At 41.4% G+C, this 14394-nt stretch overlaps 1 long non-coding RNA gene across 1 annotated transcript in view; it reads right to left on the bottom strand.

Annotated features, from left to right (window-relative positions):
- LOC146514938 (uncharacterized) overlaps positions 1-14394 on the bottom strand; it is a 170211-nt gene that overhangs the window by 126082 nt on the left and 29735 nt on the right. The gene's annotated exons all lie outside the window — the stretch shown is intronic.

The raw sequence follows: 14394 nt of genomic DNA, 5'->3' as shown, positions 1-14394 counted from the left end.
AAACAGGAACCTTAAAGAGCTTCTTTTAAAATGCCTGCTACAGTATGTGACCTGTGTCTGCTTATCCATCCCTCCATCCATACACAGGTCTGATGAGGTTATTACTGACCGAACCCTCAGATGGATGGCTATGCTGTAATGTAGTTGGCTGCAGATATGATGGAACTTTGTTCTGTATATCATGCTGACTTCTGTTGACTGAGCTTCTTCCTGTACCACTGCTTGAAGGAAGTATCATCTAGAAACTGGGAGTACATTTTAAGACCACCGCTGACACAGAGCAGTGCCCTGGGTCAACCTGCAATCCAGTATATCTGCTTCACCAAGAGTCTTCCTCATTTTATCTCTCTGGAAAATCTATGAAAAATCTCCCTTTAAGTATTCTTAGGGCCAGTGATGTTTCATCATATGAACCGATTTGAGCAGTGGTCATGTTTCAGTCACACCTGGAACTTCTGGAAACTGCAACTCAGGAATGGGGTCACTGATTGATCCTGGATTCCTGGTTTATTGAACTTTCTTTGTGTTTGACATCGCAGTGACGATGTGTTTAAAAAAAAAAGAAAGAAAGAAATAATAGGGGGAAATCCTTTGTTATATTCTACCAGAACGGAAGGGTATCTGAAATACCATATTCATGATAAAAACATATTCATCTGACAGTAATAGTTTATAGAAGCTGTAGATTTTTTTTTTTTTTTTTTAAAGGAAAAAAAGTTTTTATTCCAAACTTTTGAGGGTCTGCTAATGTTACAGGCCAGGTAATGTGCTGTGTTGTGTTGGGAATAAGTCTTGGAGCTGTAAATACAGGACTCTAAGAGAATGCATGTAAAAGTTTAAAAATACTAAAAGAGAAAAAGCAAACTGGTCCAGTGAAGTTAGTCCAGCTGGTAGACAGGTGTTGAGGGCTGTACAGAGGCAGCAAGAGGTGGAGCCCAGCATTCAATCTTATATCATTTTTTTGTTTTTTCTCTCCCTCTATTCTCCCTGTGTTTGCCGCTCTGTAATTACACCAGCTGCTTGGGTTGGTTTTCTCTTTCTCTCTGTTTTCGCTCCCTCGCACCTGACATTATTTGAATGCTCGCTCTACTCTCTCCTCCCTTCACACTCCCTTTTCCCTCCAAAAAGATGCTCAACCTGCTGAAATACCACACAGATTGCAAAATGTTTTGTGCTGCCTTGTTGAATATATCAGTAAAAGGGGCCTCAAAAATCACAGAATAAACAGGAATTTGCAAATCCACAGCTGGACTGTAATTTGATCCTTTCTGCAATGATAACGCGAACTGCACTTACTTTTATGTGGGACCAGTTGTTGTGGTATTTTTACATTATTTTAACCTAGGTTTCTCCAAGTTTTTGATTCTTTGACATCCAAAGGTTTTTTTCTTCCTGTAAGAAATGACACATGTTAGCAAGTCATTATGTGTTTTAAAAACATGCACATTTTTATGTACAATTCGTCTGCCACAAAATGGCACATTTAAAACAACAACTGTTGACCAAGATGCTGTACATTTAAGATCATCCAAACAGATAATAATATAGACAATATACCTGATATTATTTAGGAAAAGAAGCAAATAATGGGAAGATTTGAGTAAGAAATAAGACAAATAAAAGCAGTACAAACTCATTCTGATTTAAAAGCCAAAGAATAAAAGTGGGTTTTCAGATGGCTTTTGAAAGTGTCCAATGTTGGGGAGGTCCTCATGTGAAGGAGCAATTTGTTCCACAATTTAGAAGCAGTCATAGCAAAGGCCTGGTCTCCTCAGTGCTTTAATCTGGACCTTGGGACAGCTAGGAGCATTAGATAATTAAATCTTAAAATGAATTTAAAAACTCACTGGCAGCCAGTGTAAGAATGCTAGTTTGGGAGATATGTGGTTTCGTTTGTGTGTGCCAGTTAGTAACTGTGCTGGAGCGTTTTGGACCAGCAGCAGTCGGCTAACTGATGACAGACTTACTATTCCAAAAGTCGAGACAAGATGAAATGAAGGCATGGATATCTCTCTCAAAGTCTCTGAAACAGAGGAATGGCTTCACCTTTGCAAGTAGCCGGAGATGAAAGGAACTGGTGTTGATTCAATAAATTTGACTTCTATAGTACATATAAAATTGAGGTGATTCACACTAAAGTAAAATAGAATAAAAAGGTTCCCAAAACATTTTAGGAATATTTTAGGAACATTTTAGGAACACAAGTTCCTACATAAATTCACAATGTTTACATGAACTAACCCAACAGCAACCAATCGAGAAATCAGCAGTTTCCATAAGCTTACAGAAAAGACAGAAAAGCCACGTCTTCAGCTTAGTGTTAAAAACTGTTACAATTGATGTTTGCCTGAGGTCACTTGAACAGTGCCACAGTATAAAGTATACTTTATACTATACTAGGCTGCTAACACTGGAGTAATGTGATGGCAGATGGTCTGATTCTTATTTTCTTCATTCACACAAGTACTTTCTTATATGCTTTTGTGCTTTCTATCCATCACACATGCATCCAATGGATGCATTGGACAGCAGTATCATACCCGTGGATATTTGGCATGCAAACTGGAGCAGCCAGTTCACCTCTGAATCTACTGGTCCACTCCACCCCTGCAGATGAGCCACAAACCACGCCCACAGTGGACTCCTCCTTTTTTTGTTGCACGATTTGTTTTTTATACTTTATCATAGATTTCTGTGATTAATAATTCAGAAAAGCTTTTAAATGATAAAGTTTTAACGATTATCAAAAAGGTCTTTGACAAATGCTTTTAGCACTACATAAATATTATTATGATTGTTATCCCCAAAGGTTGTTAAATACCAATATCTTCTCTGGAACCCTTGAACCAGTCACCCTAAATAACCTTTGACCACTTTTCATTTTATGGCCAATCATCATCTTAAGTGATTTGCGAATCATTTACAGTTATTCAAATGGGATAGGAGCCCTAGAAAGATCAAATGGACAAAGCAATAATCATAAAAACAGGTGGGCAGATACCACAGGACAGATCTCTATTCAGATATAAAACAGGAAAGATTTCACCATTACATCCCACAGTCAGTTATCCTGTTTTATTAAATGGATCTAATGCCTACATGATGCAGACAAAGTAGGAGCAAGCCACTACCCACTACCTCCAATATATTTGTGTAGCACCATGTCTTGGTGTTTCTATTAGCAGCTGGTTTGATATTAAAAGAGTCTTTAAAAGAACATTTCAAAGCTAAATTGATGGTGGTGTTCTGGGGCCACTAGGAGCACCAGAACAAGTTAATATGCCTAATAATATTGATAACATATACTGACATCTGATTTTAATTCAGCTTTAGTCTCAGCCAGTTTTGAAAGAAAATCTACTAAAAAAGATGCATTTAAGGTCAGGTACCATGTACAGTCATAATCTAAGGGAATTTCTTGAAAACGTTTCACTTTTCATCCAAGAAGCTTCTTAACTTCATCCCCCTCTGTTCAGTGTTTTTCAAGTCTCACACTGGTTTTACCGCAAAACTCAAGTGGCAATGACCCAAACCTTTTTTCACACCTTGACTCGTGTGATTAGGCACATAACTAGCTAAATGCCTGGGACTCTCCACCATTTGGTGTTAGAACTGAAGAAGTCTCTTGGATGAGAGGCGAAATGTCGTCAAGAAATTTAAAGAAATCTAGTTGCTTTCTTTTCCAGCTTCTTAGACTACCATGACCTGGATGGCTGAGAACCTACACAGACATGTACAGTCATAGTTGAGACAAAAGTTCTTTAGTGGATCCAATAGCTGATACCACACAACTGAAGACTTATTTCTTAGGATCTTTCACATAAATTTATTGTTGAACAAAAAATGCTCTAAGCCAGGAAATGAATCCAAATTCCAAAGATGGTATGCCACCGCACGTGCATAAATGATCCTACCCATTGCACACACCAGGGTGGTTGTAGCTCAGGAGGTATAAAATGTTCTCTCTTAATCAAAAGGTTGGTGGGTCAATCCCTGGCTTGACATAATCATTGTAACAGATGAGTTTTCTCTCAGCCAATGTGTGCGATATATATATATATATATATATATATATATATATATATATATATATATATATATATATATATATATATATATATATATATATGTGTGTGTGTGTGTAGCATAAATGTACACAGGCTGACTGACTTGAAGGATTTTTCTTACACTAACTTGATGTTGTTTTCAGGCTTTTTAAGTTGGTAAAGATTTGCTTGATATTTGTCTTTACAGTCAATGAACTTCATTTGGGATATAATCCTGCAAAAATCCTTGTGCCTTCTGTTTATAACGCTAATCCAAGGATATTACTATCACATTATTCTTGCAACACTGATTGAGTATTCAAAATTAAAAAGAGTTGTAACTCTTCTATTACAGTATGTATGAAATGGTCCACTGCATGTGTATATACACTCTATATGCATATATGTCTACTTCAACTTCAGTAATCACTTCTTCCAAACCACCAGTGTCTCTCTTAGACGCCATTCCAATAAAACTGCTCAAAGAAGTCCTATGATTGATTAATGCTGCAATCTGATCAATGTATCTATTATTGGGATACATACCACAAATGTTTAAGGTGGCAGCAATTAGGCCTCTATTTAAAAATCCAACTCTTGACCCACCTGTTTTCGCTAAATATAGGCCTCTATCGCTAACCGTCCTTTTTTCCTTTTAGAAAGGAGAGTACAGTACAGAAACAGAAAATTGATCTTCTTATGGCCTTTGACAGTTGACTCATATCTGTTTTTGTTTTGGCTGCTCTTCATTGGTTCCCAGTTAAATCCAGAATTTGAATTTAAAATCCTGCTCCTCATATACAAAGTCTTGAATAATCAGGCCCCATCTTATCTTAAAGACCTCATAGCACTTTATCGGCCCACTAGAGCACTCCTCTCTCAGACTGCGGGCTTACTTGTGGTTTCCAGAGTATTTAGAAGTAGAATGGGAGGGAGAGCTTCAGCTTTCAGGCCCTTCTTCTGTAGAATCACCTTCAGCTTAACTTTCCTTTTTGACAAAACATATAGTTAGGACTGAATCAGGTGACCCTGAATTCTCGCTTTGTTATGCTGCAATAGGTCTAGGCTGCTGGGAGCTTCCCGTAATGTACTGTGTAGAGTTTCTTCTTCATTCACTTCTTTTCACTCACTCTCTGTTCATACACCTCTCTCCATTTAATCATTCGTTTTTATTCATCTCTGGCTCTCTTCCAAAGCATGCCTTTGTCTTTCTCCTCTCAACCCAAGCCAGTCTTATTCAAGATGACAGATACTTTAGTTATTTTAGTTATTTTTAGTTATTTTAGTTATTTTTAGATATTTTTCTCCATGTAGTAACTGAACATTACTACATGGAGAACATTTCACACTGGTTTCAGTGCACTATTAAAATATTATTTTATCAGACAAGTGATTATTCTATAGTTATGTCATTACAGACTGTTATGTTATGATTATGCAACAGTGCATATGTTTCCTACCAATAATCCTTTAATGGACAGGATATCCTTATAGGATTAGAATTAAACAGCATATCGTTCATTGCCTGCTCATGCGCCCTGTCTCTCTCTCTCTCTCTCTCTCTCTCTCACACACACACACACACACACACACACACACACACACACACACACACAATAACTGGCATTAAGCATGGCCTCATTTTCCCAACTACTGGTTCAATAAGGAGATGGCTGGTCCATCTTGCCCCACTTTTTGAACAATAGACACACCAGGGGTCACATAGACTCAAGGCTGTGGGAAAGGAGAATACAGAGAATGTGTGAAGGGCAGAAGGATAGCGGAATTGGGCTGGGAGACAGAAAATGAGCAGAGTCAGGGGTGAATGTAGGGCCTCAGAGAAAAAATAAATAATGGCTATCAGGACAACATCATTTTTCTAATATTTTAGTGATCATTTCTCTAATTAAATCATTGGAACTGTCTTTCTGTCTGACACAGCAATGTATCCCATCTTATCTGTAGATATTTACACTTTGCAAGTATGACCAAATGATCACACAATATTGCAAGGACAGTGGCAATTTATTTACAACGTCTACAATTCCTTGTGGAGCACACCAACAACCTTGTTGGTGCTTAGCTCTGCTCTCTCTGGTGCCAGCTGCCCTGCCAGCCTCCTTGTCACTGCCCCCTTGAACTCACTGCACCACCCCTTCTCTGAAGCAGAGTCGCAGACCACACCCCGCCACATACCCCCATCACTTAAGCTGGAGAGCCATCCAGCTGACCTTACACCCCCTACTCCCTATTCCACACACACCCCTCCCACCTCCACAGCCACAGCAATCTGTGCCCCTGGCCTACGGACTACCTTGAACTTAAATGGGTGGCTCTAGATGCCACCGGGTGATCCCAGTGCATCCTTCATGCAGTTGACTCATCGCAGCTGGACATAATTCAATTAAATTCATTTTTATTTATACAAAGCCAAATCACAACAACAGTCTCCTTATCTCCTTATTGAAAGGTAGACCATACAATAATACATAAAGAAAAGAACCCAACAATCAAAATTGGTTTCAAGAGACAGATACCCTCTCTACTTTTAAGATTAGGCTGAAGACATTCCTTTGTTACAAAGCTTATAATTAGGGCTATATACACATGAGGATCAGGTGACCTTCAATCCTTTCTTAGTTATGCTTCAGTATACTTGGGTTTCTGGGGGCTTCCCATGATGCACTGAGTGTTTCTCCTTCTCTCACCCCTTCACTCACTGTGTGTTTATATACAGTGAGTGAAGGGGAAGGGGGATTTAATTATGAGTTATTATTCATCTCTGTCTTTCTTCCACAACATGCCTTTTGTCTTGTCTCCCTCCCCTCACCCCTAACTGGCCGCAGCAGATGGCCGCCCCTCCCTGAGCCTGGTTCTGCTGGAGGTTTCTTCCTGTTAAAAGGCAGTTTTCCCTTCCCACTGTTGCCAAAGTGCTTGCTCATAGGTGGTCGTCTGATAGTTGGGTTCTCTCTGTATTATTGTAGGGTCTAACTTACAATACAAAGCACCTCAAGGTGACTGTTGTTGTGATGTGGCGCTGTTTAAATAAATTGAAATTGATTTAAAATTGAAATGAGCAAAACAACTCATAAATCTCTGTGTGTGTGTGTGTGTGTGTGTGTGTGTGTGTGTGTGTGTGTGTGTGTGTGTGTGTGTGTGTGTGTGTGTGTGTGTGTGTGTGTGTACACTTGTATACGATGTGTGTGTCACAGCCTGGGGGATCAGCAAGACGCTGATCGGCCATTTCCACCTTTTTCTCTCTCTCTTGCTCTCTCTCTCCTCCTCTCTGTTGCGAGTGGGCGGCCCACGCCCACTGAAGGGGAACACACCTGATGCCCATCAAGGCGATCGGCATTTAAGCCAGGAGGAGTCTGCTGGTTTTCGCTGGATAGTTGTCTACCACGCGTCAGTGAGAGTCAAGCTATTGTGTCTATTGTGAACATTGTAACTCATTCTCGTTTCCTCGCCTACAGACCTCCTGGATAACCTTCCCTGTGTGAATCTTTGTGTCAAGTGTGGAGAAAGGAACTGCGGTCGTGAGTGTGGAGAGTTGGAGAACGAGTAATTCCCCCCTTTGGATTTCCCTGGAGCCCCGTCCCCCACATTGTTGTATATAGCACTGCCCTGCACTTCCTGTATATACACCTGGTAAACTCTGTAAATAAATTCTTGTGTTCAACTGATTCTGGAGTCCTGAGCTTGAGTCCCCCACGTTGAACCGTAACAGTGTGTGTGTGTGTGTGTGTGTGTGTGTGTGTGTGTGTGTGTGTGTGTGTGTGTGTGTGTGTCTGTACACTTGGATACGTTGTCAATGGACAATGGCTTAGAGTTAAGATTATAATTAAGTTTGTATGCATGTGTCATGATCTGTCTCATGTGTCATGCGCAGTGTTGGGTAAGTTACTTTAAAATAGTAACTTAGTTACATTACTAGTTACTTCTATCAAAAGTAACTCAGTTACTTCAAGTTACTCGTTACTTTCAAAGTAACTAGTTACTAGGGAAAGTAACTTTGGTTTTACTCAGAATTCTCTTGTTAATGTGTTGCTTCCATAACTTTGCCAGTCTTCTAGCTTGCTTACTTGCCACAAGTGCACTGTGCCACCTACCAATAGAAAGGAAAAGATAATGTGCATATTTCCACGAGAGAAATCCCACGCCTGGACCGTCATTGACTGCTGCCATGATTCTAGCCTACGTCACAGCGTCTTGTGCGCCTTTTACATCCAACACAAAAACTGCAGTCGTGGTGCTTTGATTGTACTCAGAACTCGGAAATTCTGCCTTCTGAATAGGAAGATGTAGGTAACACCAGACTGCAGATGAGCTGCTTACAGGGCTGGACTGGGACAAAAAATCATCCCGGGCGTTTTGACTAGAGACCGGCCCACCATTATAGGAAAAATCATAAAGCCTTTGAATGAAAACAAACGCTGTTGTGACAGTGATGTACACTGTTTTGATGGTATATATGTATCAATCTATCAATCGTTTGTTGTAAATTCAGATAATTATTTATTAAAAGCTAGACATTTTAAATGAGAATAAGAAAGAAAAGTATTTCTTTGTGCCCACCTCTCCCTGTTAATGCCCTACCTGGCCCCCCTGGCAAAACTTTGCTAGATCCGCCCCTGCACAGTTACCAGCTGTCACCTACCTAAAAAAGGATCCTGGGGTTATTTGTCTCTCAGAAACAGTTCATAACTTCCCTTCAACTCATTCATGTCACCTAAAAGGTAAACCTGTTTCTCCATCACCTGTTCAGCTCTGATGATTCAGTAAGGACATCTCCTGGTTTCATCTTCATGTTTCCCTCTCACCACATAACCAAACCGATATCATGACCAGCAGCTTTTTTGCAGCTGTGGCTCCAACAAACATCAGCTGATACTAGAAATTAATATTAAATAAATTCTAACAACAGCTGATCAACCTTAAACGTGCTGCTGTTGTTTAACGCGACATTGGCTGGTTTCCTCTTTCTGGCGCAAAGTGGGCGATAAACAAACAAGAGAGCCGATCAGCTGATCATTGATCAGTTTTCACGATTGAAGTAGAAACAGGAGAGAGAGGGGAGAGAATGAAAGAAGAAGAGGCAGCTGTGCAGCAAAGACACAGAATAACTCCAGCTTTGTATCTTTTTCATTGTAGCTGAATTACGGGACAAACGGTTCCTTTTCACCTCAATAAGAAACGCGTAATATTTTATCTGAATACCAGACGGGACAGTTGGCAACTCTAATAACTTATGAACAAAATAAAGTTCAACATTAACTTCATAGCACCCACCCAGCTGTATAGAAACTCCGTCATGCTAGCTAGTACGCAGTACGGAAAAAGTCAGAATAACGAAAATAAACTCCACCTAAACTTGGTTTATATCTGACCCAGATAGACTGCAGGTCATAACTTCTTACCTGAAGTTCAGTTCACACTTGGACCGGCGGCCGCCTCGGGTCTCTTTTCCTTCTGCGTCCACTTTCCCTCATCCACCTGCTGCCTCCACCACTTGCTAATGTTTCAGAATCTGTGGAAGCTCCGCGATAGCCACCACACGAAGTAACGAGTAACGACCGTATCTAAATCCCAGTAACGACTAACGCGTTCCTGATTTTGGCATAATAACTAGTTACCGTGCTCGTTACCACAATAATAACGTAGTTACTGTAACGCGTTACTTAATAACGCGTTAGTCCCAACACTGGTCATGCGCAGATTGTGTTGGAGAGAGGAATCAAATGCGGACGTGTAGAGACAAGATTGGACTTAACAAAAAGCCAGCCGTTTATTTAGGCTGGGTGAAAAACCAAACTAGACCCCAAAAAAGGCAAAAGGAGACTCAGACTTTACTGAACTAGGCAAAACGAAATCTTCAGAATATAGAACATTAAACCTGGAACAAGGACAAGACACATGGAGGGAGGTGAACTGACATTCCTGCGAAGGACAAAGGGGAACTGATACAGTATATATACACATGAGGATTATTTGGGAAAGTGGAGACACATGGCAACACAGGAGGGACAAATCAGGCATAACAATACAGGGGAAGTGAAACCGCACACAATGCACAAGAGACAAGGGATTGTCAAAATGAAACAGGAAGTAGCACGCACACCAAGCCTCAGACAAGGACATGAAGGCTTGACACTAAGATAAACAAACATGGAAACACATGACAGTCTGGGCTATACAAAGGATGAAAATGGAAAGAAGACATGGAGAAAGAGCACAGAGACATGAAAGGGATGAGAGAGAGAGATACATGAGGATGAGAGACAGTGAGAGTGAGAGGGTGAGAGACATGACTGGGATAAGAGAGAGAGAGGGAGAGAGACATGACAGACCTGAGGGGATACCAAGGAACAAAACATAGAGACAGGACCAAGGGAACAGGAGCATAAACTGATAACCCTAAAGTAACTTAAAACTAAACTAGAGACCTCTAATAATATTGCAGGGAAATTACCAGGGATTACCAAACTCTACAATTTCTAGTCACAAGAACTAGAACAAGAAAACCCAGTATAAAATCCAGAAAATAGGTTCACTTCTCCAAATCAAAAAGGAATTTAACAAGATTCAAAACGTTCGAAACACAGAACACTGGGTCAACAACCTGTGGATACAAATGTAGTTACATTTCAAAGAGAAGGAAATCACAATAGCAAATGGTTTAATGAGAGCATTTTAGTAAATGTGATTCCTTTTTTGCCCTCTTCATTTTAGCTGCAAGCTGTCAAATTCAGCTCACTGATCAGTAGAAGTATTAACAAAAGTCAGCTTTCTTCTTTCTTTCTCCCATCTCTCCTGTGCCTTTTCTGCAACACGGTCTTTTCTTGGACCAAACCAAGTAGTGTTTGAGTGCAATCCTAGGTAGAATACAAGTGAAACCATGCAGCCCATCCAGCTCCAGTATTTGAGTTTTTTCATATTCACTGCCATTCTTTTCCTCAGCCCATTACCACACGGTTCAAGCCAAGCTATGTTGTCTCTTTGTTTCCCCTACGCTTGGATTGATCTGACATGGCCCCGTCTACAACAGCATAATGGCCATCAAGATACATAGGAACTCAGTACAATCCTACTGGCTTAAACAATAGCAGCAACAATACCAACACATAATGACAATTCAAGCCAGACAGCTTTCACTGAACAATGGTGTAAGTTGCAGTGTGCTGTATGCCTCAGTGTGTGTGTGTGTTTTAGTAGTTTTAAGCCCAGCAGGTTGTCCAGAGACCCTCGCTTCTTAGTGGTTCACTAAATTCTCTATATTGTTTAATTACATCCCATCTCCTAATCACCTCGACAGCCAAATGCATACACACACACACACACACACACACACACACACACACACACACACACACACACACACACACACACACACACACACACGGATACCCAGAACTCACTGTACAGCTGGCTATAGTTTGGCAGTGTACACAAAATGTGGACTAAATACAAAAGGAAAATAATTCCCTACTCGCTCTGTATTCTTCAGTCTCAGGTCCTCTATAAAAGGCCTGGGAACTTGAGGGTAATGCACAGTATTTTGCTGTTCCTAGGATTGCACACTTCTCAACAGTGATCTTGGATGTTGCACCTGGGATTTGATGGAGCCACATCCCAGTTTGGAGGTGACTGCCCCATGTGGTCAGATTACCATGGGGACCACTGTTGCCTTCACTCTTCATATCTTCTTGAGCTCCTTTCTCAGTCATTGGGTTTTCTCCATCTTCTCATGTTCCTTTTATCTGGTGTTACTATAAATTGGTATGCCTACATCTATTACTACGACCATCTTCTTCTACTTGTCCACTACTACTATGTCCAGTTAGTTAGCCATCACCAGTTCCACGGGATCGTTGCTCGGTCATTTTCAACAACCCTATGGGGTGTGTCCCATTTTGACCTCAGAACTTCCAGACCATATTGCCACAGATGTTCCTGTATACTATGCCAAGCACTTGGTTATGATGTTAGATGTATGCCCTACCTGCTGGCGTCTTGTACCCTGCTGTTATGTGCTGGATTGTCTCAGGGGCATCTTTGAACAGCCTGCCAGCATTTGGGGTCTTCTCTGGTGTGATAGACCCCACCCTCTATCGATCTTGTCCTCAGAACTTGTTCCTGTGCTGCCAGTCCAGCTTTGTCCAGCCACTGGTGGGATTTCTCGGTATTGGACACTTCTTCTATCTGCTGGTGGGACATGCCATGCTCGAGCCTGTCCTTCCATGATGGTTCCTTTTTGTTGCTCCTCTTCTTCATCGGGTTTCTGTTGCCTGAGATATTCACTAAGCACACTATCAGATGTGGCCATCTTCCTGATGTACTCATTGATCTTTGTTGTTTCCTACTGGACAGTGGTTCTGACACTCACTAGTCCTCGGGCTCATTTCTTCTGTTTAGCGTAGTCTCAGGGTGGTGGATTTGGGGTGAAACCCTCCATGCATGATAAGAAACTTCCTTGTCTTGATGTCAGTAGCTTCTATTACTTCCTTCGGTCAACTGATTATCGCAGTAGGGTATCTGATCACCGGTAAGGGTGATTGCTCGGATCTTGTTCTTCCCATTCAGCTGACACCTATTCTCTGCAGGTATTTGGTGGTGGTGGTGGCTTTCTTGGCAGCCTCTTCATGGTTCTCATTTATCTCTGAAATTCCCAGGTTTTTCCCAGGTACTTGTAGCTCAGTGTCTGCAATGTCACCTTCTGGTAGTGCAATCCACTCAGTTCTGACTACCATTATTTTCTTTATTACCATCTTATTGCATTTTTCAAGTCTGAATGACATACTGATGACATTGGAGCCTAGTTGTATGGATTGGTCAGTCCTTCACTCTTGGCATACAGCATGATGTCATTCATGTAGACGGTTGCTGGTGGCTGATGATTGGCTATGGGTACCAACTATGGAATGTGGCAGTCTTGTTAATGATCTCAGTGAAGGGGCATGTTTTGAACAGTGGTGGGGACAGAGTATCTCCTTAGTAAATCCCACAGTTAATGATGACTTGCACTATTGGCTTGACATTGGCCTCCAGTGTTGTTCGCCACATCCCCATTCATTTCCAAATAAAGGTTGTTAGAGTCTTGTTGCAGTTGTACAGTTCTAGGCACTCCAGGATCCATGTGTGAGGCTTTTTGTCAATCCAGGCAGTGCACAGGTTGGTCAGTCTGGTCTCACAGTCTTGAGTGACCGGTCTATCAACCGTAAGCTGGTGTTTTGCCTCTCTGTTGTTTCTGTATAAGCTCTTCTGAGCCCTGCTCATGTATTGAACCATTTGCCTGTTGATCTTAGTTGCTATGATGGCAGACATGAGCTTCCATGAGGAACTGAAGCAGTTATTGGTTGGTAGTTAGATGGGATCAGTGCGGGGATGGGGATCAGGTCTGTCTGGCCTTCAGCAAGTCATTACGGATGTGCTTCGTCTATTAGCAGCTGGTTCATTTGTGCTGCCTCATACTCATAGAGTGACTCATGTCAGGGCCTGGTGCTGTCGAAATCTTCATACTGGAGACTCTTTTTTGGATGTCTGCCACTGTGATGGTTACTGCAGCCTGTTTAGGAACATGTTTCTGCTTTTAGATCCACTAACCACTCAGTATTGTTGTTATGTCTTGAGGCCTTCTATATGCTCTTCCAGTATTGCTCCATTTCCAGCCTTGGTTTGGCTGTTCTCATATTGTTCACCTGCCACTGAGAGAACACCTTGGATGGTTCAGTGGACTACAGCTGGTTTATTCTCCTGCCTTCTATCTCTCTGGTGTACCTCTTCAGGCAGCTGGCCAAGGCTGTGAGTCTTTGCTTGACAGTTTCTAAGGCCTCAGGTATAGGCAGCTTGCTATACTTCTTAGGCACCCATTTCTTCATCACACCAACTCCCAACCAGGGCATTTATATCCAGTAAGGATACCGTTATAGGATGCCACCTGTGCAATAGGTTCAGTCATGAAGTTTTCTCACAGCTTAATATTCCAAAGTCAACTGTTAGTGGTATTATAACAAAGTGGAAGTTATTGGGAATGACAGCAACTCAGCTGCAAAGTGGAATGCCATGTAAAATGAAAGAATGGGGTCAGCTTATGCTAAAGCACATAATGCACAGAGGTTGCCAACTTTCTTCAAAGTCAATCATTACCGACTTTACGTAGACTTCAGATTAGCTCAAGAACAATCCGTAGAGAGGTTCATGGATTGGGTTTCCATGGCAGAGCAACTACATTGAAGCCTTATATCACCATGTGCAATGCCAAGTGTTGGATGTAGTTGTTCAACGCATGCTGCCACGGCACTCCAGAGACATGGAGACATGTTCTCTGAAATAAAGAATCATAATTCTCTGT

This window comes from Neolamprologus multifasciatus, chromosome 7, assembly GCF_963576455.1.
Source record: "Neolamprologus multifasciatus chromosome 7, fNeoMul1.2, whole genome shotgun sequence".
Classification (NCBI taxonomy): Eukaryota; Metazoa; Chordata; class Actinopteri; order Cichliformes; family Cichlidae; genus Neolamprologus; species Neolamprologus multifasciatus.
Note: the sequence above shows the minus strand (reverse complement) of the source record. Positions and strands in the feature narration are given on the sequence as shown.